At 43.6% G+C, this 25,210-nt stretch overlaps 2 long non-coding RNA genes across 2 annotated transcripts in view; both read left to right on the plus strand.

Moving 5' to 3' along the window:
• LOC138158646 (uncharacterized) overlaps positions 1–25,210 on the plus strand; it is a 316,165-nt gene that overhangs the window by 26,849 nt on the left and 264,106 nt on the right. The gene's annotated exons all lie outside the window — the stretch shown is intronic.
• Positions 600–23,816, plus strand: LOC138158645 (uncharacterized). Its single transcript, XR_011167692.1, has 3 exons — positions 600–654; positions 1,338–1,388; positions 22,521–23,816. It is a non-coding gene; the product is annotated as an uncharacterized lncRNA (long non-coding RNA).

A 25,210-nucleotide genomic window follows, 5' to 3' on the forward strand; every position in this document is an offset into this window, starting at 1 on the left:
CCTGCAATGTCCCAGAGTGGGTCCAGCCCAGGAGGAGGCTCTTTGTTTCTTTAGAAATCGTACCAGATAGACAGACAACTGTCAGTGTATGTCCGAACTCCCTACACACAGATGTCCAAGCTCCCTTCCCCTTCCCCTTGTTGACTGTTCCCTGGATGAACCTGAGTAGCAGTTTTTATTTCTCTGACATCTGACCCACATTCCAGCCAAGCCTGAAAAAGTCCCCCACAGTATCTGAACTTCCGATCTCTCTGCTGGTCAGTTTACAGTCTTGGTTCTTTCACTGCCAAGCTGAAAAATGAATTTTTTGAATTTTCCATTTTAAAAAATTGGTGTGTGTGTGTGTGTGTGTATGTGTGTGTGTGTGTATTTCAAGCTGCTAGATTCAGGATTCTTTAGCATTTTCTCCCCCTTTCTATTAATTGTTCCAACTCTACTCCTCCTGCTCAACGACTGGTTTTGATGTTGATATCTGATCTGCCTGTCACATTCATGCTGTGTACATTCTTTTCATATGACATGTTTCCCTCATCATTTAGTATCTGGGGGTGGGGGTGGGGGCTTGAGCAGGCCAATGTTTTCCTTCCTTTTAAAAATCTATATGACTCTATCATTCTGGAAATAAAACCCCAAGGAGAAAAGAGGAAGGGAGAGGTGTGTGTGTGTGTGTGTGTGTGTGTGTGTGTGTGTGTGAGGGGGGGGCGGCAAAAGCACTTTCCAGTGCTTGGGGGTGTGAGGCCCTCACTGCTACAAGGACAGTGGTGGTGATGGGGAGGGAAGATGGCTGGAAGGGAGCAATGTTAAAATAAGTTGACCCTTTAATCTAGAGGTCATCTGTAACCCCTCTCATCATGGGGAGATGAAAAATAACATCTGTAGGGCAGATCTGAAAACCGCAGCCTGGTATTGGAGGTCGGTTAGATTTACCGTTTTTAATATTTGCACTATTGATTGCTGGGGCTTTCTCAGGGGTTGTTGCAACAAGCACAATTACGGTGCTTTTGACAGAGCTGGTGATTTTGAAGATATAAAAAAAATAAAAAATGTTGAGACAGAGAGAGAGAGGGAGAGAGAAAGGAAGAGAGAGGATAGGGGGAAAGGGAGGGAGGGACGGGAAAGCAAAGGGAAAGAGACAGACAGAGAGATCAAGAAAGAGCAGCCACAAACAGCCCCATGGGAAGTTGGATCTGGAATTTCCTGCTCCTTCTCCCAGCATCCCCCTCTCCGTCCCCCCCCTTTGTAACTCTCATTTTCATTATTATTCAGTTTCATTATTTATAGATTCAGAGCCAGAAGAGATCACAGAGTCTATCTTGCCCAAATCTCTTATTTTTCAGATGAAGAAACTGAGGCCTAGAAATGCTGAATGTCTTGCCAAGACCACAAAGGTATTTTCTTGAAGCCTTGCCCCGCTCTCCCCCAGACCCACACCTCCTCTTAGTTTGTATGAGCAGATTTACCCTGCACCTCTAGACCTTTCCAAAGACCTAAGACCTGTTCCCATCAGAGCCCTCCCATTCCCACCTCCTTCCCAAGCAAAGAACCACTCAGAAATGTGACCTTAGGTTTTGTTTGGTTTTGGTTTTTTTTGGGGGGGGGAGGCTAGAAAGTACAGGTTCTGGATAAATAGAAAATAAGGGAAAGGGGGGCCCATCCTCCTCCAGAGTTCATCATCAAAGAGAACCATAGGAAGGATCAAAGGGAGTTGAGAGGAGGTTTTCTGGGTCCAACTATTTTCCAGTTTCATTTGAGAATAGGCCACGGATTCCAGATGGGAAAAACAGGGGTCCAAGAATGTAGTGAGCTCATGGGTGGAATACACGGGATAGTGGGCTTAGAGATCCATAAAAAAAACCCTCCCAAATCTGGGATTTGGACTTGGTGGTCTATGCTTGATATGGATTTGGTCAACTAGGTGGTGCAGTTGATAGAGTACCTTGTCTGAAGTCAGGAAGACTTATCTTGAGTTCAAGTCTGATCTCAGACACTTATTATTATGATGTGACCCTGGGCAAGTCACTTCATTTGTTTGCTTCAGTTTCCTCATCTGTAAAAATGAGCTGGAAGAGGAAAGGGCAAACCACTCCAGTATCTTTGCCAATAAAACCCCAAATGGGGTCACCAAGAGTTTGACGGGACTGAAAATGACTCAACAACAACAAATTGGCCCAGAAAACTTCCTCTAAGCTCTCTTTGGTCCTTCCTATGGTTCTCTTTGATGGTGAGATCTGAGGTATGATGAGCCTCCCTACCCTTATTTTCTGCTTATCTGGAACCTGTGCTTCCTGCCCTTCTCCCTCACCCCCAAAACTCTGAGGTCACATTCCTGAATGGTTCTTTGCTTAGGAAGGAGATGAAAGAGGGGAGGAATCTGATGAGGATAGGTCTTAGCTCTGCCCTTTGCTGGATGTGTGACTTTAGGTAAGTCACCTTTCTTCTCAGTTTTGTTTCACTGTGTGTGAAATGGGGTTAATGCTCGCTTCCCAGGATTGCTTTGTATCCTGATGCTGCGGCTCTTTGAAAGTTTTCGAGCTTTGCCCAAGTGTAAGATGGGATTGTTATCTCACCCTGCTGCCTTGCCAAAGGCCAGCTGCCAGCTCCCTCCTGGCACCCCTCTAATCTCCTGTCAGCCTCCCCTCCCTACTCCCCATACCTTTCTTTTCCACACCCTAAGCCTCGTCAGCAGCTCAGGCTGCAGCCCTTTCCATGCTCCCTCACAGGCTGTTTTGTCAAAGCCCGAGGCCCAACACCTGCTTTGTTGGACCCAATCTCTGTTTCACCATGACCTTCCCCTCCTCCAGTGCCGGCTTCAATTTCAGTCATCTATTATCCATCTTACCACTTTCTTCCTTTAATTCCAGTATCATGCCAAAGCTTACCGTCTTCTCCAAGAAGCTTGCCTGGCTTATGTGTCCCTATCAGTCCTTTGCTTTTCCCGTTTTGTTATCCGTTCTCCCTAGTTCCCCAACACAGCTGTGGTTTGGCTGGGCATACTTTTCTGTGCTTAGTATCTCTGTGCAGACTTCTATGCTCAAGCTGCCTACCAGGCTGTAAGCTCCTTAAGGGCTGGGACCATGTCTTCTTCCTTCCTAGGTTCTCACGGTGCCTGGTACAGGGGCCTGCATGGAGTGGGCACTGCCCATGTTGTGGTTGACTTAGTGGGAGCAGTGGAATGTTGTTTATGTCCAAACATGATTGACAGTGATGACCCCTTTCACCCTCAGTTTCCATTAAAACCTTTAAAGTAGAAAAAAAGTTAAAAGCAAAACACATAAAGGAAAGTTGATATGTTGTCTAACTTGTTTCTTTGGATTATGTGTTCAGGGTGGTGTGGTGGGAAGTAAGGAGGCCTGACCAAGAAGCCAGAAGAACTAGGTTCTACCAGTAGCCAACCAGCTGTGTGTCCTTTAGTAAGACGTCTTACCTCTGCTGGCCTTGGTTTCCTTGTCTATAAAATAAGGGAACTGGATGGACCAACTGGTCTCTGAGGTTCCTTCCCACTCTTCCATATTTGCTCTCTCGGGGATAACCACACTTTACATACTCTGTATGAAATCAGTCAACAAGTCATTTTAAATCCAGGAAGTAGGGAAGTAGGAAAGTAATTAATCAATCAATGAGTATTTTAAAGACCTACTATGTGCCAGATGTTGTATATCAGATGCTAGGGCTACAAATACAAAAAAATGAAACAATCTCCACCCTTAAGGAGTTAAGTGACCTAAGATAGATTTTATCCTTGACTTTTTACAGGTAGAAAACATATTTTCTTTAGCATGCCCAGTCTTCCCATTGATGATGCACCATTTCCATTGATGGGAGAGTGTGCCTGATGTTTACTGAGAAAATGTTCTATTGATACTTTTCATAGTATGCTGTTTTATTAAATGCCTTTGCTCTGAACTAATTGCATCTTGTGACTGAAAAAGGAAAAAGGAAACACATTTTTGGGCCCATGAGCTATGGTTTTGCAGAGTTTCAGACCCACAGAGTACTTTGAACCTGAGCTCAGTTTTTTAAAGGTCCCATAGGGGTGAGGAAGGAGTGCCCCTCAATGTTAGAGTAGTACCCAGTTAATATTTAGTCAATTAGTTATAAAAGTTCCTGGAACAGGAACCAAGTGATTTGCATACATCAATAGATCTGTGATTGTATTCAAATTAAATCAAATCAACGAATACTATCTAAGCACCTCCTATTCTCTTAGGTTTTTAGGTTGGAAAGAACCTCAGAGATTATCTGGATTCTAGTCCAACCCTTTCATTTTACAGATAGGGAAACTGAGGCCAGAGAGGTTAAGTGAGTGACTTGTCTGATTTCACAGACGGTAGAACAGCTAGGTCCTGATTAGTGTGAATAACAAATCCCCTGAAATGGTTGCATGTATTGGAAGTTGCACTATTTATAGTTATAATTATGTAAAATTTGATAATTGGTTCCAGCCCAGCAGAAATAGGCATTGCAAATTCAAATAATCCAACCAATTCAAATGATTCATCATTAGAACTCACTGGGACTTGGCTATGAGTGACAGGGCTTGAACCCAGACCCTCTGACTCTAAACCCAGAACCCCTTTCAGCTGTATTTTGCAATGTCAGAGACATTAAAAAAAAAAAAAGCAAGCAACCAGAACATAGAGTTTCTGTCATTAAGGAGCTTAAAATCTAGTTGGGGAGACAAGACATAACATGTGGACGTTGGAATAATAAAATATCTCAATAATAGTTGAGGACAATAGACAAGATTGTAAACTATTGTAAAGATATGTAACCTTTGTGGGGCTTGGGAGGGAAGGTGGAGAAAGGGGAAGCAGGATTGGAAGCAGAGACTTTGTCTTACCTTATCGTTACAATTCCCCCAGCACACACCCTAGGAAACACTGTTTTTAAGCAGTCACTTAAAAATGGTTATGGAAATGAAAAGATGACATAAAGACTGATGATTCACTACCAAATGAGTTGTGCTGGCAGTAATTGTGTAGGGAGTTCAGAAGAGGAAGGGAGAAAATGCTTGGGGTTGAGGCGGTCAGGGCAGGCTTCAAGGAGGAGGTGGATCCGGAACTTAGTCATGAGGAATGGAAAGGATTTCAGCAGAGAGGGAGAAGGGTGTAGCCCCAATGGCAACCCGTGGAAATTGTTACTGAGCAAATAAGGAACCAGGAAGAGGAAGCAAAGAAATTTGTAGTATAATAGAAAAAGATGAACTTATCATGTGAGACAACCCACTGGTTGAATGGCCCTTGAACTCCCTTAGTACTGAGATGTCAAGAGAAAACAGCAAGTGGCTCCTAGCATATTGGGTGGGTGGTATTGACATTAACAGTGATAAGATTGGAAGCCCCAGTTCAGCCAACCCATAGGATCTCATTTCTGAATCCAGAGAAGAACCTGATGACCCACTTGTGCCTTGGGTCCTACTCTGGGCCAGAAAAACTTAGTTGGAACAGGAGCTGTGGGGAAAACCCGCTCCATCTAAACTGTTCCATCAGGGGAAGAGAAGTACCCTATGCCATTTGATGGGAATAGGTCTGGAAGGGAAAATAAGCTCATTTTGGGACTTGCTGAGTCTGAGGTGCTGGGCACAAAAAACAACAATTACTTAATAATCTTTGTTGAATAGAGTCAAATTGAATTTCCACAATGCTATCTCACTTTTTCTATAAAAAAGAGCCAAGTAGGGGAGGCTAGGTGGCACAGTGAATAGAGCACCAGCCCGGGAGTCAGGAGGACCTGGGTTCAGATGCGACCTCAGACACTTAACACAAAAAAATAGCCGTGTGACCTTGGGCAAGTCACTTAACCCCAGTCTCTCTCCAAAAAGCAAAAAAAAAACAAAACCCCAAAACTTAAAAAGAGCTAAGTAGTGACCAAAGGAAAAAGGAATTCTGAACTCTGACCAATGCGATGACCCAGCATGATTCTTTTTTTCTTTTGAAATAGTATTTTATATGATTTTACACGTATAGCCTATGTCACATTGCACACTCCATTAGTTTTCTCTGGATATGGACAGCATTTTCCACCATAAGTCCTTTGGAATTGCCTTGGATCGTTGTATTGCTGAGAAGAGCGATGTCTATCACTCAGTGCATCATCATATAGTGTTGCTGTTACTGTGTACAATGTTCTCCTGGTTCTGCTTACTTCACTTTGCATCAATGACCTACCATGATTCATGAGGACTGCTACCCACCTTCTCCTGGCAAAGAATTGGATAAGGGATTTCATTTTGCTTGACTATGCATGTTTATTAAGAGGATTTATTTTCTTTTTCTTCCTTTTCAGTTTGTTGACTGGGGGAGGAAGAGAAATTAGATATCTATTCATTAAAAAATAAAATTTTATTTAACTTTTTAAGAGAGAAAAAAATAATTTTAACTAGGTTCCCATTGATTGGAAAATGACTGAACACTTTATGGAATATGAATTCATATTGTTCAGTTCAGTTCAGGTTGCCTGAATCTGGTCATGTGGCAGGGCCATTTGAAGACTCTGTCCCAACGTATCATAAGACCTGCCCTCCCTATCCTTTGTCTAGGGTCATTGGTACTTATCAGAGAACAAACAGGTCCCAAGGTCCCATTGTCTCTCCTAGAGATGTCCCAGGTATGAAACTTCCCTTTCCTGCTCCTTCTCTATGGCTTCAAGCATAAAAGAAGAAAACACAGCTTAGGCATCTCCCCAAGAAGGGTGGCCCTGGGTGGCATGCAGATAGGTGGGGAAAGGAAAAGGCATGAAGAAATGAATTGCCAGGGAGGGGAAAGAAGAAGTCAAAAAGTTTTTCTTTAATTTTTAAAGAAAGAACAGACAGAGCACATTGTCCCAGGACAATGTCATAGGACATAATTGGGAACTGATGGTACAAGGATGACTTTGTCAGCTGGTACAGGGGGTGGTGACAGGAAAAGGGACCTTCCTTCATCATAGAATAATCTGGGTCCAGCATAAGGTAATAAAAAGAATATTGGTCTGGATGTCAGGAGACCCAGGGCCTCATCCTGCCTCTGCTTACCAACTTAAATTTTTTTGTTAAATGAAACTAACAGTGCTTCTACTAGGTATATACACTAAGAAGATAAAAGAAAAATGAAAAAGACCCATATATAAGAAAATATTTATAGCAGCTCTTTTTATTGTGGCAAAGAATTAGAAACCGAGGGGATGGCCATCAATTGGGGAATGGGTGTACAAATTATGACCTGTGAATATGAGGAAATACTAATATGCTATAAGAAAAGAAAAGCCTAGGAAGACTTATATGAATTGATGCAAAGTGAAGTGAGCAAAACCAGCAGAGTGATCTATATAGTAACAGCAATATTATAAATTAATTAACAATGAAAGGCTTAGTAACTTAGATTAATTCAATGATCCACCGCAACTCCGAAGGACTCATGTCCTTTGCTACTACCTCCAGATAGAAAGCTGATGGACTCAGTACTCAGATTGAAGCATTTTTCCCTTTCCTTATTTTTCTTGCTTCATTAAAAAAAAATTCACAATGTGGCTAATGTGGTGTTTTGCATGACTATATATATAATGAATATCATATTTCTTGCCTTCTCAATGGGTGGGTGAGGGGTGGAGGGAGGGAGAGGACATGGAACTGAAGAACAAACATTTTTTTTTAAAGATCATCAGAGCAGGGGTTCTTAACTTCATTTGGGTCATGGACCCCTTTGGCATTCTGGCGAAGCCTAACCACTCCTTTCTGGAATATACTATGACTATCAGCTAGCTACCAGCTGATCTTATTGCATAACTTAAAAAGAAAAGCAAGTGGCACATAATAGAGATCTGCTGTTTTGGGTCCAATCATCTTTTTCTGTTCTATGTACATGGAAATGCCCATTCTATTTGGTGTTGGTTAAGTTCAAAATAAAACTTAAGAGAACTGGAGGGAAAAAAAAATAAAGCTCTTCTGACTTTCAAGTCCTTGCACCCTTTTCTTCTCTTCCCTCTTGGCTCTTAGACCCCTTTTCCCTCCTCTTTCATTGCCAAACAATCCAGCAATATTTTTCTGGGTGCTGACGGAGGCAGTATTTGTAAATTTCCTGTCCTGACTGGTATGAGCAAACCTGTCAGCCCAACAAGTACTCATGGCCAAGCCTGTTGGCTCGAGAGGCACTCTGCTGGTGTGGCATGGCCTCCATACACGCCTGTGTGTGTGTGTGTGTGTGTATATGTGTGTGTGTGTGTGTGTGTGTGTCTTTTAGATGAGGCTGCCCCAGCCCCAAGTGCAGAGTGTACTTTCTCAGAGGGAGGAGCAGGAAGCTACTTGGGGTTATTCCTGGGGGATGTTGGACTGTTCTGCTTGAGACTGAAGATTCTCAGTGCCCCTTGGGTATCTTTTGCAGGCTCTTTTTGCCTGCTTCTCAGGGCATTTTATGGAATGTCATGATTATTTCCTTGCTGTGCCAATGGGAGAGTCAGCACTTTGTTTTCAGCCATCTCCCTCTCAGAGGTCCATGGGTCCATAACCTCATAAAATTCTAGAGCAGAGAAGGCATATTAGAAGTCATCAGAGCAGGGGTTTTTCTTTTTCTGACGTGGACCCTTTTGGCATTCTGGTGAAGCCTAGTCACTCTTTTCTCAGAAAAATGTCTTTAAATGCAAGAAATAAAATATAGCTATCAAAATACTTTAGAAAAAAAGTTCAAAGGCCCCAGGTTAACAATCACTGATTCTAGTGGAACTTCCTTGTTTGATAAAGGAGAAAACTGAGGCCCAGAGTATGCACATCAAATCGAAGGTTACAAAGCTCACAGTTAGTGTCATTTCTACCTTCCCAACATCTTTCCTGTATGCCCACCTGGTGCAGGCTGTCATCACCTCATGCCTGGACTATTGTAATAAGCCTACTGGATCTCCCTGTCCCAAGCATCCATCTTCCACTCAGCTGCTGAAGGAATTTTCCTAAAATACAGATCTGACCATGTCACCTCCTTACTCAATAAATTCTTGTGGCTTCCTATTACCTCCAGGATCACGTACAAAGTCTTTGGCATCAGAAACCCTTTACAACTTGGGCTCTTTCCAGTCTTCTTACACTTTACTCCCCTCCGGCCACTCCATGATCCAATGATGTCTTTCTTGCGGTTCCTTACAAAGGTCACTCCAGCTCCCAGTGCTAGGCCTTCTCACTGACTTTCCCTCATGCCCATGAATGTTCCTTCTGCTCATCTCCTCCTGGCTTCCCCAGCTTCCTTCAAGACTCCACTCAAATCCCACCTTTTGCAAATGGCCTTTTCTGGTCCCCTCTGAGATTATCTCCCATTTTTTTTCTCCATAAAATAGACTCACACAGGGCAAGTGTTCCCATGTCGGTCAGAAGAAGCGATACAGGGACACTCTCAAGATCTCTCTAAATAACTTTGTTAGTGATTGTGTGACATAGGAGACATAAGCACAGGACTGGCATGGGCATGGCGTGCCCACATCAGAGAAGGTGCTGTGCTCTATGAGCAAAGCAGAATTGAGACAGGTCAAAGGGAACGCAGGATGCACCAGTTTAGAGAATCCACCCCCAACGTCCACGTGACCTGTGGCAGAGCCTTCCGAACTCACGTTTGTCTGATCAGCCACAGTTGGACACATTGAAACTTGACTCTAGCAGAGTGATGTCATTTTGGTCCTCTCTGAGAACGAAGGACAACCGCCAACCAACCAATCTCCCTTTTGCACTATACATGTCTTATACATACATGGTTGGTGGCATGTTCACCTCCACCATTTGAATGGGAGCGCCTTAAGGGAAGGGACTGTGTTTTTTGTCTCTCTTTGTATTCCCAGCACTTAGCACAGTGCCTGGCACATAGTCACAGCTTAATAAATGTTTGTTGACTGATTGACTAGAGCCCACTTTTCTTAGCTCCCCATTCAATGTTCTTTCCTTTGGCTGATTAGTTCATTTGTCTGGAGTATGGGCCTAGTAATGCCATGGCTGTAGGCCATGCCCCCACTCCAACCCTACCTGCTGAATTCCTCCCTATCATTTAAGGCTCAGCTTAGATCCTATCCCTTCCAAGAAGCTTTCCTTAGTCTTCCCAAGGGATAATGACTTCCCTACCTGAGACCTACATAGCATTCTGTAACTTTCTTTCTTTCATAATTGGAGTTAAGTGACTTTTCCAGGGTCACACAGCTAGTACCTGAGGACAAATTTGAACTTAGGTCCTCCTGAATCCAGGGCCAGCATCCCATCCACTATACCATCTAGCTGCCCTGTAACTAACTTTCTTTCTTCCTCCTTCCTTCCTTCCTTCCTTCCTTCCTTCCTTCCTTCCTTCCTTCCTTCCTTCCTTCCTTCCTTCTTTCCTTCCTTCCTCCTTTCTGCTGGGGGGAAGGTAGGGCAATTCGGGTTAAGTGACTTGCCCAAGGTCACACGGCTAGTTTTTGTGTTAAGTGTCTGAGGCTGGATTTGAACTCAGGTCCTCCTGACTCCAGGGTCATGCTCTATTCACTGCGCCATCTAGCTGCCCCTGCCCTCTAACTTTCTAATGTCCTTATGGTTTTGTGCTATAATTATTTGTATATATGTTCTATTCCCTAGAGGGGTAGCTAGGTGGCATAGTATATAGAACCCTGGGCCTGGAGTCAGGAAGATGAGACTTTCTGAGTTCAAATCCTGCCTCAGATACTTAGTAACTGTGTGACCCTGGGAAAGTCACTTTGCCCTATTTGCCTCAGTTTCTTCATCTGTAAAAGGAGCTGGAGAAGGAAATGGCAAACCACTCCAGTATCTTTGCCAAAAAACCCCAAATGGAGTCATGAAGAGTTAGACATGACTAAAAATGACTGAACAACAACCTATTCCTTATATGACTTTAAGCTCTAAAAGGCCAAGGAATGTTAATTAAATTAAACACAACATCTTTATGTGTGTACCACTTGGCTAGAAGCTAGGAGAGGTACAGCTGGTTGGCCTAAGTGGATAGAGTCCTGGACTTGGATTCAGGAAGACCTGAGTTCAAATCCTGTCTCAGATACTCACCAGCTATATCACTCTGAGTGAGTCATTTGACCTCTCTGGGCTTCATCTTTTTTATCTGTGAAATGGGATAATAATAGCACCCAACTCACATAATTGTCATGAGACTAACATAGATAACACATGCAAAGTGTTCTGCAACCCTTAAAGCACTATATAGATGCCAGCTGTTAGCTGTTATAAGAATAAGCGCTTGTTTCCTTTCCTTCTTTCCCAGAGCTAAAGATGGGTAAAGGACACAACACAAATGTCTGTAATATCCTATTTATAATGGCCATTCATGGAAAGAGCCTCTGTTAAAAAGAAAAAATCCTCAGAGCTCCAAATGGGTTCGGGTAGCCTTTTCCCTTTTTGTGAGTGGGGCAGAAGAGTAGGGTGGAGGTGTGTGTTGGGAGAATCCAGAGAAGACCTTTCATATTGGAGTGTTCATGAAAGGAATGGAGAACAAGCAGGGGAAGAGAAATCCTGCTGCGTGAGTGTGGAGAAGTCCCAAGGTCAAGCTGGGACTCTGCTGAGAGATGGAGAGACAGATCAAGAGAAGGTGTCAGAATGATGACTGGCAGGCAGATATGGGACTGGGGGAACCGATGCTTCAAGCCCACTTGTGCACCAGACACTGAGGAGAGGCACTGAACACGGACCTGCAAGAGGTCCACAGTTGTGCCCAAGGAGTGGCAATGCTGCTAATTGGTGCTGTGAGTTAGCAGGGATGGTGACCAAACCTCTGAGGTCAGAGAAGGAAATGGAGCTCACCAGACAGAGAGTGTAACGGTTACTGACTCTGTTCTTTACTGCCTTTAATAAACCTGTTCTATGTTTAACATCCTGGTCCATCCGGTACTTTCAGGGGATTGAAGTGCTCAAAGAGAAGACCCAAGCCAGAACCCGATGTTCACTGGGGTAATCTTAGGTGGGGATATGAGCCATAGAAGTTATGAAAAATATGATTCATAACTATCTTTCTGAGTTCAGATTCCGACAATCAGGTTGTGCATTATGAATGTATCAGAGAGGTATAGAAAATATGCTATGTGAGGTTCAAGAAAGAAAGTTTTTACTGAATGATAGGACTGTATAAGAGGGGTGGCAATTGAACTGAGCTAAAGGGAAAGAAATTTAGCAAAGAGGGGGAGGAATGCTATTTTAGTCATCAAGAATAGCAGGGACAGTGAAAGACATAAGCTCTAATTGGTCCCATCATATTGGAGCATAGTTTGCATGTAGTTTGCATGAAAGGTGAGATAAGGTAAGAGAGACAGAGTAGATGCTGTTTTGCAGAGGGCCTTGAATGCCAGGCAAAGGAGCTTGGATTTAGTTTGGTAGAATGAAATTTTTGAGGAGAAGTTACATAACCATACCTGTTCATGAAGGATGAATTGGAGTAGGGAGAAGGTGAGCTACTACAGTGGTCTAGAAAGTTGTGAATTCAGGACTATAGTAGACCAGTAGCGGAAGTAGAGAGGAAAAGATGCTTGGGATACAAGTGCAGAGATAGAATCAACAGGATTTGGTAATTGATGAGATATGGGGGAGAGAGAGAGAGAGAGAGAGAGAGAGAGAGAGAGAGAGAGAGAGATTTAGAGTCAGTCAAGAAGCATTTACTAAATGCCTTCTCCTACCAAACAGTGTTCTAAGAGCTGAGGATACAAGAAAGGCAAAAAACAGTCCCTACACTCAAGGAGTTCACAGTCTATGGGGGAGATAACATGCCAACATCCACGCACAAATAAACTACCATGTTTCCCCGATAATCAGACACTGTCTTATTATTTTTTTTTGGAAAGAAAAACACCAGAGTGCTTATTTTCAGGGGAGGGCTTATGTTGTCCTGCCTCAGCTCTCCTCTGCGGCACTGCTTTGCTCTCAATGGTGCCAGCAAGCAAATCACTGGGGAAGAACAGGATGACGCGAAGACGGTACATACAGAGGGTATCGTAATGTAGCGTGTAGCGCAGGGGATCACCTTCACTACAGTCGCAATCTCAATAGGGCTTATTTTTTGGGGAGGGCTTATTTTAGAGGAATCTTACACAGTAAGGGGAGGGCTTATGTTCGGGATAGGTCTTATTATCGGGGAAACACGGGTATATACAAGATAAACTGGAGGTAGTCTGGGAAGGGGAAGGCACCTTGGTGGAGGCCTCTTGAAGAAGGTGAGACTTTGGTTGACACTTAAAGGAAGCCAGGAGGTAAAAATGAAGAGGGAGAGAATTCCAGACATGGGGACCAGCCAGTGAAAGTGCCTCAAGTTGGAAGATGGAGCATTTTGTTTGTGGAAGAGTTAGGAAGCCAGTCGTTAGGGTGAGTAAGGTATTTGCCTGGAAAGGTAGGAAGGACCCAGGCCCAGGTAAGCACTTTCAAAGTCAAATAGGATTTTCTAATTGATCCTAGAAGAAATAGGGGGCTACTGAAATTTATTGTATAAGGAGGTGATGTAGACAGACCTCTGTTAAGGACAATCAATTTAACAGGAGAACAAAGGCTGAAATGGAGTGGAGAGACTTGAGACACGCAAACCCACCAGAAGGCTATTGCAGTAGTCTGGGACTGAGGTGATTGGGGTCTACACCCGGATGATAGCAGTGTCAGAGTAGAGAAGGAAGAGTGTTTGAGAGATATCACTAAGATGCAAACGACAAGACTTGGGGACAGGTTTTATATGGGGGTGGGTGGAAGATGAGAGACAGTGAGGAGAGGCATCTAGGATGGCATCTAGGTTGCAAGTCTAAGTGACTGGGAGGATGGTGGTAGCTTCTACAGTAATAGGGAGGTTTGGAAGATTGGCGGGGCTGGAGGGAAAGATAATTAGCTCAGTTCTGGACGTGTTGGGTTTAAGATGTCTATGGGACGTGGAGTTTGAGATGGAAATATGAGACTGGAGGTCAGAAGAGAGGCTAGAGCTGGACAAAGAGATCTGAGAAACATCTGCATTGATATGATAGTGAAATCCGTGGGATCTGATGAGATCACTGAGGACACAGGACCGAACTTTGGGGGACACTCACAGTGAACAGCTGTGACCTGGCTGAAGCTGGCCCAAAGGAGACTGAGAGGGAGCACTTGCACAGGAACAAGGAAGAATGAGAGAGGGCAGAGCCTCAAAAAACTTAGAACAATCAAGAAAAATAAAGGGACCTACAGTGTCAAAGGCTGCAGAGAGGTCAAGAAGGATGAGGACGGAGAAGAGAACGTTCGATTTTGCAATTACGGGATCAATGATAACTTTGGAGAGAACAGTTTCAGTTGGATGAGGAGATCTGAAGCCAGAATGCAACGGGTTAACAAGAGAGCAAAGGAAGATAATGATAGCAAGCCGTGGGAGACCGGGTTGGTGGTGGCGGCACAGACAGGAACTGGGAAGTCAGAAGGAGGAGCAGGTTTGGGAGGAAAAATAAGCTCGGTTTGGGATGTGTTTCACTTAAGGTTCTGGACACACAAGAAGCTCTTAATAAACGTTTGCATAATGGAGTGCCATTCAATTTCAACGATGCTACCCTGTGTTCTCCATCCAAGGGAGCAAGGGGGTGACAAAAGGAAAGAAGAATTCTGAGCTGGTGCTCATTGACTGGGGAATGACTAAATTTAGGGTGATATCTGAGTGTCATGGACTAGCATTTCACAGTAAGAAATGGTAACTATGGAGAATTCAAAGAAAAATGGGAAGACTTGTGGAGTTGATATGGAGAAAAGCAGGCAGAACCAGTGTGAGGAGTCTCATAGTCTCTTAAGTGAAAACATGGGAGAAGCCCACATCCTCTCAGTTTCCTGGATAAGTGTAAGGCCTTTAGAAAAGGCCAAAAGGCCCATGCCCCGCTGGCGGGGAGTCTGAATATCCACGAGCCCTCCAATTTCCCAGGTGTCCCCAGCTCCCCATAGCTCACAATCAGCACCTAAACCTTGGCCTGTACTTCCTGTCCAGAGTCCTTGCTTTCCCTCTCCTCCCTTTCCTCTGATGTCTGGTGCTTCCTGACTCAGATAAGAACCTCCCCCAAACCCACCGGGCTTTATTGCCTTTGTTGCCCCCTTTGCACCAGGCTCTTCATTGGAACCTGATCTGTTTCCATCCTCCCAGACTACCCCCTTGCATTGTGAACATCTTCCCTCCATGAAGCTGGCTTGCTTTACTTTCTGCCTGCTCTCATCTTGTGCTGTGCTTTGTTCTTCCATACTCACCCCCCCCCCCCCGTATGGCACCCTAGAATCCTGAATTTCATTCAGATTACATTAAGATAACCAGGGAAGGCAGCATAGTGGATAGTGTTGTGTCTGGAGTCAGGAAGACCTAAGTTCAAATCTAGCCTCAGACACTGACTGGCTGGGCAAGTCATTCACCCTGTTTGTCTCAGTTTCCTCATGTGTAGAATGAACTGGGGAAGGAAATGGTAAACCACTCCTGTATCTTCACCAAGAAAACCCCAAATGGGGTCACAAAGAGTAGGACATGACTGAAAACCACTAAACAACAGCAGCCAGGGCAACAGTTTACACAACAATCATAATAGCACAAAGGAAAATAATTCTGAAGAACAATAGAGCGCTAATCAGTGCAGTGAACAGTCATGACTTTCAAAAAGTGAATGTGAAGCATGTAGCCTGTTTTTGTTTTTTTTTTGGAGGGGGGGCAGGGCAATTGGGGTTAAGTGACTTGCCCAAGGTCACACGGCTAGTAGACCCACTAAGTGTCTGAGGTCAGATTTGGACTCAGGTCCTCCTGACTCCAGGGCTGGTGCTCTATTCACTGCACCACCTAGCCGCCCCTATGTGGCCTGTTTTTCGTAAGAGAAGTACTAATAGGTGCCCAAGGAGGCATACATCGTCAGACATAGCCATTGTGTCAGTCAATAAGCATTTATTAAGTGCCTACTATGTTCCAGGCCTTATGTTAAGCACTATAGAAATGAAAAAAAGCAAAACCAAATCCCCCTCAAGGAGCTTTCGATCTAACAAGAGAAACCAAGCAAACAAATATGTGCAAACAAGTTGTAGGCAGGATTAATGGGAGACAATCAGCAGAAGGAGGGCCTGAATATTAAGGGGCATTGAGGAAGGCTTCCTGCAGAAAGTGGAATTTGGTTGGGATTTCAGGGGAGCCAGTAGGGCAGTTGGGTGGCACAGTGGATAGAGCACTGGGACTGGAGTCAGGAGGACCTGAGTTCAAATCCAGCTTCAGACACTAGCTGTGTGACCCTGGGCAAGTCACTTCACCCTGTTTACCTCAGTTTCCTCGTCTGCAAAATGAGCAGGAGAAGGAAATGGCAAACTGCTCCAGGATCTTTGCAAAGAAAACCTCAAATGAGATCACAGAGTCAGACATGACTGAAAGGACTGAACAATAAGGGAAGCCAGTAGGCAGAGATGAGGAAGGAGAGCTCCCCAGACTTGGGGAATAGTCAGTGAAAGCGCCTGGAGTTGAGAGATCGATTGTCTTATTTGGGGAACAGCAACAAAGACCATTGTCACTGCATCCAAGAGTACAGGCAGGGAGTAAGATGTAATAAGACTGGAAAGGGAGAAGGAAGGGGAGGTATAGGAGGGTGAATCTTGAAAGGCTTTGAATGCCAAACAGAGGATTTGCATAGGATCATAGACCTGGAAAGAACCTCAGAGGTCCTTTGGCCTAACCATCTAATTTTACAGATGAGGAAACTGAGGCCCAGAGAAGTTAGGTAACTTGGCCAAGGTCACACAGATAATAAGAATCACAGGTTCCAGTGATATAGCTCTCCTTATGGGATAACACTGCTTCATTTAATGTTTTTTTATTAGAAAGGATTCTGATTGGAGTATAGAAGCAGGAAAGAAAGTGAAGTGGGATAAGGCTGAGAAGACAGAGGGGATGCCACATTGCAAAGGACTTTAAATGCCAGGCAAAAGAACTTCATTCGGTAGAATAAAATTTTTAAGCAGGGAAGTGATATAACCATCCCTATTCCTGAAGGATAGATTGGAGTAGAGAGAGAGAGAGAGAGAGAGAGAGAGAGAGAGAGAGAGAGAGAGTAAGTTACTCCATTGGGACTGAAGGCAGTGGGAAGCGAAGGGGAAGGAATAAACATTCACATAGCACCTACTATGTGCCAGCACTATTTACAGATATTATCACAATAACCCTTTGAGGTCGACATTATCCCCATTTTACAGATGAGGAAACTGAGGCAAACAGAGATTAAATGACAAGCCCAGGATCACACAGTAAGTATCTGAAGCTCACGTCCTGATTCCAGGCTCAGCACTCAAATCACCTTGATACCAGCTGCCTCTTAAGTTAGCAGTCATTGAAGTCATCATTGAAAAGTGATAGGAATGAAAAAATGAATAAAACATTTTTTAAAAATAGAAATGTATATGGCAGGGAAGGAAAAAAATTCTGGAGTTATTGAGGATTTCTATGTGTCTACATACACCAAGGATTCTTAGTAAAAACGTCGACTTCTGACCACAAAATTTGAATAATAACATCAAAGAATGTCAGAGAGAAACTCAACAAATGATGGGTGTTAAGTTACAGACAAAATAAAGGCCTAATAGCTGCTATTTTAAACATGAGTGACTCTTGGCCCCTCCCTGTCTCCATCCCTCCATAAATTGACAAGTATATCTAATGTGTTTTTGTTGGTTTTTGGCGGGTGGAAGTGGGGAGGGCAGTCTCTCTATGGAGGGGCCACAGTGTAAACACATATGTGGGAGTGGACCTTGAAAAGAGATTCCAGCTCTATCTTGTGAAATCCTAAACTGAGCCTGAGATGTTAGACCTACCTGCGAGCTTGCTTTCCTAACCAAGAAGGAAAAGGCTTGCTTGCTGGGCCTGTCCTATTTAAGAAATAACGATCATCCTCTTTCCCCAAAATGAACCAAAAGTGTTTTATCATTCATGGAGGTGTTCCAGAGCTCCAGATACCCCTACGAAGACAGAGGCTTCAGGCACTGACCCAAGGAACGAAGGGCCTGGCTAGTAGTAGGTGCTTTATACAGGTTTGCTGACTGACTGATCACAGAACCAGAAGCTGACTGGCATGGATGCAGTGGTAGAGGACCTGGGGCTCATATCCTGGCTTTGCTTACTTACTATCTAGTGACCTTAGACAAGTCATTTTATTTCTCTGGGTCTCAATTTCCCCATCTGTAAAATAAAGGATTTGGAACAGATGATCCCTGAGGATTCCTTCTACCCCCAAATTTATAATCCTGTAACCAGCTTAGCTGAGTGTGGAGTCTAAGATCATCATCATTACCAACATTTTTATAGCACCTTAAGGTTTGTAAAGGATTTTATAAATTTTTTCTCATCCTCACAACAACCTAGAGAGGTAGCTGTTATTACGCCCATTTTACAGATGGGGAAACTGAGGATTTGAACTTAGTTCAATGCTCTATCCACAGCATCATCTAGCTGTCTCTTAAATAAGAGAGTGGCTTTAAGGCCGGAAGGATCACCGGCTTCGAGGAACCTTAGAGGTCATTTTTACAGAGGAGGAAATTGAGGCCCAAAGACTAGTATGTCTCAGGCTATATTCTAAATGAGGTCTTCCTATTTCTAGGTCCAGCTCTTTATCCCCTTATATCAAGCCACTATCAATTTATATTGTTGTTCATTCATTTTTCAGATGAGAAAACTGAGACAATTTGGGTTAAGTGACTTGCCTAAGGTCACACAGCTAGTAAGTATCTGAAGCTGGATTTGAACTCAGCTTTTCCTGACTCCAGGTCCAGTGCTCTGCCCACTGTGTCACCTAGCCGTCTCCCAAAGAAGGGCTAATCGCACCAGTTCCTGAGACTATGTACTAGGACAAGGAGCCAGTTGCAGCCTGCATGGGTAGAGGGTAGAGGCAGGACTGGCCCCCACAAAATCATAGATTTTTGGAAAGAATAATTATGCCAGCTGGGACTTTTGTCTTTTGAATGCTTGCCTCAGTTCAGACAAGTGGTAGTACTAAATGGTACTATTTCAGGAACAATTTGGGTTAAATAGGCATTTGTGGATTAGCTTGGGAACTTAACCACCATTAGAACATACTCTCCCCAGGGAAACATGAGTTCCAAACCATTGACTTACAAACAAATTCAGACATGAGTAATTTACAAGATCAACCTCACAGAGCAAGTCAACAGCTATATTGGAGAAAAAACCTGGTCCAACCAGGGATCCGAAAGCCTGGATCGGATAAAACCCCATCCAATGGATAGGGGAAAGCTGTCAGTTACTTTCCTGAATAGTAATGGCTCCCATTTATTTAGGCCTTCATAGTTTACAAAGTCCTAATATCCTGGAACTCATCTGAACTTTGCAAAACTCCAGAGACAGGCAATATAAATACTTTTTAAAAAGTTTTATTGAGTTTTTTTGGACATTGCTGTCCATTTCCCAATGATCAGCCCTCCTTACCCCAAGACTCATCTCTGAAAGGACAGTTGTTCAGTCCAGGCATTTCAGTCCTGTCAGACTCTTGGTGACCCCATTTGGGATTTTCTTGGCAAAGATCATGGGGTGGTTTGCCATTTCCTTGTCCAGCTCATTTTACAGATGAGGAAACTGAGGCAAAGGTTAAGTGACTTGCCTAGGGTCATACAGCTAGTCAGTATCTAAGTACAGATTTTAATTTCGGTTTTCCTGACTCCCGGCCCAGGCTCTATCCATTGCACCACCGGTCTAATATAGTACTTACATTATTTTATATGTGATATGATATTATATGATACGATATGAGATGGTATGATAAGATATAACACAATATAATATATAGCACTATATATTATTACTATGTAGTTCTTATATCTATATAGTACTTATATAATACTTATATATTATATACTTATATAGTATATTATTATATAATAGATTATATTAGATAGTACTATATAGTACTTTATATAATATATAACAGAATATATTATAGAATAGAATAATATAGAATATATAAGTACTACATAGTACTTATGTCTACATAGTACTTATTTTATATTATTATGTATTTTGTATTATATATAGTATTACCATATAGTACTTATAACCACTTTCAAGCCTAGTCCCAAACTATTTTCTAGACTGACTGAACAAGTTCTCAGCGACACCAACAGCTGTCTAGATCCTCCTTAATGTTCCCTCTTTATCATCCTGGTTAATTTGCTGGGTGTGGTTTTAATTGCAAATGAATTTCCTAATCCCCATTTTCCGGATGAGGAAGTTGAGGCCCCGTGACACAGCTAATATGTGTCAGAGCTAGGCCTCCCATCTGGGGCTTCTGCTTCCACATGCAGAACTCTTTCTACTCCATCATGCTTTGGAATAGTTTGGCCGGAGCTTTCCACAACCAGCCACGAGGCTCTCCCAAGAGTGGGACTTTTAATGCCAATGACTACAGCAAGGTAGCGCACAATACTCTTACACAGCCTGTCGATAATGGAAACTTTTCCCACTTGTTTCCTCTGGAAGCCTGCCTGTCCCCCACGTGGCCAGCTTTTTCCTGGAGTGGCCCTGGTTGGCATCAGACACAGACAGGAATATATTACATGGTGGTTGGGGTTCCACCCTCCCCTCCCTGGGCAAATTTGTTGGCTATAGAGGGACATTTTCACCCAGAGGAAAAAAAAATGGCAGGACTTGGTTGTTTCTTGGGGCCTTTTATAGGATGCTCTTCATTGGGTCTCTCTTGGCCCACCCTCCCAGATCTGCCCTCCTTTGCTGGCTCACTCCCCAGTCATCAGATGTTTAACTTTCTTGGCCTAGCAATTTTCACTTCCCCCGAGGGCCAGTGGCCCAAGCTTGCTACCAGCTAAAGCATTCTTGGAAAACAGCACTTCCTCTGCAGCAAGTTTGGCTTAACTAACCCCTGGTCCTAAACAGGAGAAGGAAGCATTAAGATTTTGTTTTTCCCCAGGTGCCCTCCACAGCAGGGCAGTGGTCAGGCTCCAAAAGACACATGTAATCACTGCTAACATTCATATCGCACCTTAAGGTTTGCAAAGGTGGGGTTTTTTGTTCATTTGTTTTTTTTTTTTTTTTACAAATTTTATCTCATTTGATCTTCCACAACCTTGTGAGGTAGATGCTATTATTATCCCTATTTTGCAGATGGGAAAACTGGGACTGGGAAAGGCTAAGTGACTTGCCCAAAGCCACTTTACTTCCTGTGGCTGAAGCAAGATTTGACTTCAGAGAATCCAACACTATCTACCAGAGTCCAGGGGTGGGGGACTTGAGGCCTCCAGGCCACACGTGGTCCTCTAGGTCCTTAAGTGCAGCCCTCTGACTGAATCCAAACTTCACAAAGCAAATCCCCTTAACAAATGGATTTGTTCTGTAAAACTTGGACTCAGTCAAAAGGCCAAACCCAGGGAACTTGAAGGCCATATGTGGCCTAGATGATGACCAGGAAGCTCAGGAGAGGTGCTGGTTATTTGGGGAGAGAGAATGTTCTCTGTTTTGGACATATGGGACATAAGCTTTGAGATGTGTCATTGTCTCTTGTTGAATCTCTTCCTTCTATGGCCTATCATATAAGTAACCTTTCCTCCATTGAAGTCTTCCCTGATTGGCCTAACAGAAAGTGATCTCTGAGGCAGCTAGGTGACACAGTGAATAAAGCACCAGCCCTGGAGTCAGGAGGACCTGAGTCTGGCCTCAGACACTTGACACACTTACTAGCTGTTTGACCTTGGGCATGTCACTTAACCCCAATTGCCTTTTCTTCCTCCCTCCAAAAAAAAGTGATCTCTCAAACACCTGGAGACTCATAGAAGCTGATGCAAATGTAAAAACTGACAATTCTGAAAGACTTGATAATAAAAATAATGTTAGTCATTTTTCAGTTGTGTCTGACTCTCTTTGACCCCATTTGGGGTTTTCTTGGCAAAGATACTGGAGTGGTTTGCCATTTCCTTCTCCAGCTCATTTTATAGATGAGGAAACTGAGGCAAACAGGGTTAAGTGACTTGCCCAAAGTCACACAGCTAGTAAATATGTGAGGTCAAATTTGAACTCAGGAAAATGAGTCTTCCTGACTAGAGGCTGAGCCATCTATCCATTGTACCACCTGCACCATGATGCTCTGGATGGGGCCAACAAAATTGGGGTCATCTCAATTACATTCGACTGGCCTATTCCCCATACATTAAAATATTCCTGCCTATGCATAAACTCCCCTCCCCATCCAAACAACTAGAAACTTTAAAGGTCATCTACTTCAACTCCCTCATTTTGTAGATCAGAACACTGAGGCAAACAGCACTTAAGTGACTTGCCCAGGGTCACACAGTGTTAAGTGTCAGAGAGGAGACTTGAACTCAGACGCTCTGCCCTCAACTTTTCAGGATGTATACACCTTTCTCTGACCTTATCATGTCCTTTGCTTAGATCGGCCTACTGTAATAACTGCTATTTCTATCCCCACTTAAAGTTTACATAAGGCTTTCCTCCCTACAGCCCCATGAGGTAGGTCGTGCAATTATTATTTGCTATGTTGCCAACCTCTAGCCCTCCCCACCCTGCTTCCCTAACATCTGAATGCTTTGGTGTTGATATGAGACTTCCTTTCAGGCTTGCTCAGCTCCTCCCTGGAAGATTACTGTGATGAAGAAGGAGGCTGGAGTCAGGACTTCTCCTGGGGTGCCACACTCTCTTTAACCGACTCCAGGCTTGGACAGAACAGGCATGTGGCATAGTAAAAATAACCGTGGATCCAGAGCAGTGTGGGACAGTGATTTGAAGTGAAAGGGCCTGTGTTCAGATCCCACCTCTGACACTTACTTGGACAAATGACCTTGGGCATCTTCTCTGGACTTTCACTTCCTCATCTGTAAAATGAAGGGAGGTAGGACCAGGTGGACTGCTAAGGTCTCTTCCAGCTCTAAATACATCATACCATGATTTGGAATCAGGAAATAACTTTGAATTTGGAATTCCAACCTTGACCCATTGATTAAGAAGTTATTTAACCTTGTTAAGCCTCCGTTTTCTCATCTGCAAATTGGTGGGGGGGTGGGGAGGAAGAGGGGGCAAAGAGAGCCAAAACTCCCTTATCGTCATGGTCTCTGGCCACGTGGCAGGTCCTTTCTTGGCTAGCCTGGTTTCCTTTCCCTTGTATCACAATAATCTCCCCAGGAAGATCTGAGTAAGAGCCCTGTAAGATTCCGGGGAAGGGAAGTCCCATATCAACACCAAGTCATTCTGATTGTTAGAAGGGCTGGGTGGGGAAGGCCGGAGGTTGCCAACTGAGTGAATTATGGAATGGACGTTTTGCCTCATTCAGAGTTGCTGACCTACCGAGTCCCAAAGGCCATATGAGACGTTATCAGTAAATGGCCCCTTTGCCCTACAGACCACACCTGGCAGTTTCCTCATCCCCAAACTTTATACTAGTGCCCTCTCAACTAAATCTCTCCCCAGTATTTTCCTGCTTTATCTGAGCTGAAGAAATACTTGTCATCCACAAGACTTCCTGTGTTTTCTTTAAACATACCCAATTTCTTTTTGGGGAACAATAAATCAAAACTACTTGCTTTATTTGGCTGCCACCCCCCTTTTAGGAAGCCCACAGAGGTGACACCCCTAATTGAACTACTGCCCCCAGGGCTCAGGAACCAGGGAGAAGGGACCTCCTGAGAGTCAGTAGTAGGAAGTCCCACCCAGTATGTGACTTAGGCCAACATCTTGACACAAGGGTGTCAAAATAGCCAGTCTGGTTCAACATCATTGATCAATCAGACAGACTTAGGGAAGCAGCCTGGTGTAAGGGCACCAGGCTGTGAGTTAAGAAACTCAGGTTCTAGTCCCAGTTTGGCTACTAACTCACTATGTATTTTGGCACAAAACCCTTCTCCTTTTGGGTCTTGGCTTTCCTTATTTTTAAAATTTATTCTTTTAAATTAAGAAGCATTTATTTTTCTCTTCCCAGCCTAAAACTAAAGAAAAGAGAAACAAAATCTTTGTGAGACATAAGTATAATGAAGCAAAACATTATTCATGTGAAAGCATATGTCTTGTTCTGCATCTTGAGTTTCTCTTTTTTTGCTTTTTGGAGGGCAACTGGGGTTAAGTGACTTGCCCAAGGTCACATGGCTAGTAATCGTGTCAAGTGTCTGAGGCTGGATTTGAACTCAGGTCCTCCTGACTCCAGGGGTGGTACTCTATTCACTGTGCTACCTAGCCACCCCTTATGGCCTCTCTTTCAGGGCTAGATAGCATTCTTAGGTGGTGTCATGGATAGAGTGCTGGGCCTGGAGTGAGAAAAACCTGAGTTTAAAATGCAGAGTCAGATACTTACTAGTTATATGAGCCCGGGAAAGTCACTTAAACTTTGTTTGCCTCAGTTTCCTCCACTGGAAAATGGAGATAACAATAACACCCCACTTCCCAGAGTGGCTGAGAGTATCAAGTGAGATGATACTCGTAAAGCAGTTACCGTAGTTACCTTTGTTATTATTTGTCATTTTCGTCAGTTCCTTTCCTGACATAAATAAATGGCTCCCATTTATTTAGGCCTTTATAGTTTACAAATTCCTAATATCCTATAACTTATCTGAACTTTGCAAAACTCCTGAGACAGACAATATAAATACTTGTCTATAAAAACTTTTTGAAAAGTTTTATTAATTTTTTTTTTGGACATTGCTGTCTATTTCCCACTGATCAGCCCTCCTTACCCCAAGACTCTTCTTGGAAAGGAAAATTATTCAGTCCAGGCATTTCTGTCCTGTCAGACTCTTGGTGACCCCATTTGGGATTTTCTTGGCAAAGATCGTGGAGTGGTTTGCCATTTCCTTCTCCAGCTCATTTTCCAGATGAGGAAGCTGAGGCTGACAGAGTCAAATGACTTGCTCAGGGTCACACAGCTAGTAAGTGTCTGAGGCCAGATTTGACCCAGAAAGATGAGTCCTCCTGACTCTAGGTCTGGTACTCTATCTAGGGCAAATAAATACGATACAAGTAAAATGGTAAGAAAACTGAGACCCAGAGGGGGAAAGGGACTTTCCCAAAGTCACACAGAAACCTAAAGGTAGAGTTGAGAGCTTTCCTGACTCACAGTCTGGTGTCCTTTCCCCTATACCAGGCTGCCCCCCTAAGACTCTCTGTTTAATGGATGATGAGGGCAAAGGAAAAACTGATTTAGGAAAATTTGAGGAGGCAAAGGACACTTTCACCTTGGGGGACAAGGAAAGGCTACCTGAGGGAGGAGGCATCTGACCTTCCCCTTGAAGCAATAGGATTCTGAAAGGCAGAGATGAAGA

Source organism: Petaurus breviceps, unplaced genomic scaffold, assembly GCF_028583685.1.
Source record: "Petaurus breviceps papuanus isolate PSGF00001 unplaced genomic scaffold, PetGlider_PUasm1.0 175, whole genome shotgun sequence".
In the NCBI taxonomy this organism is placed as follows: Eukaryota; Metazoa; Chordata; class Mammalia; order Diprotodontia; family Petauridae; genus Petaurus; species Petaurus breviceps.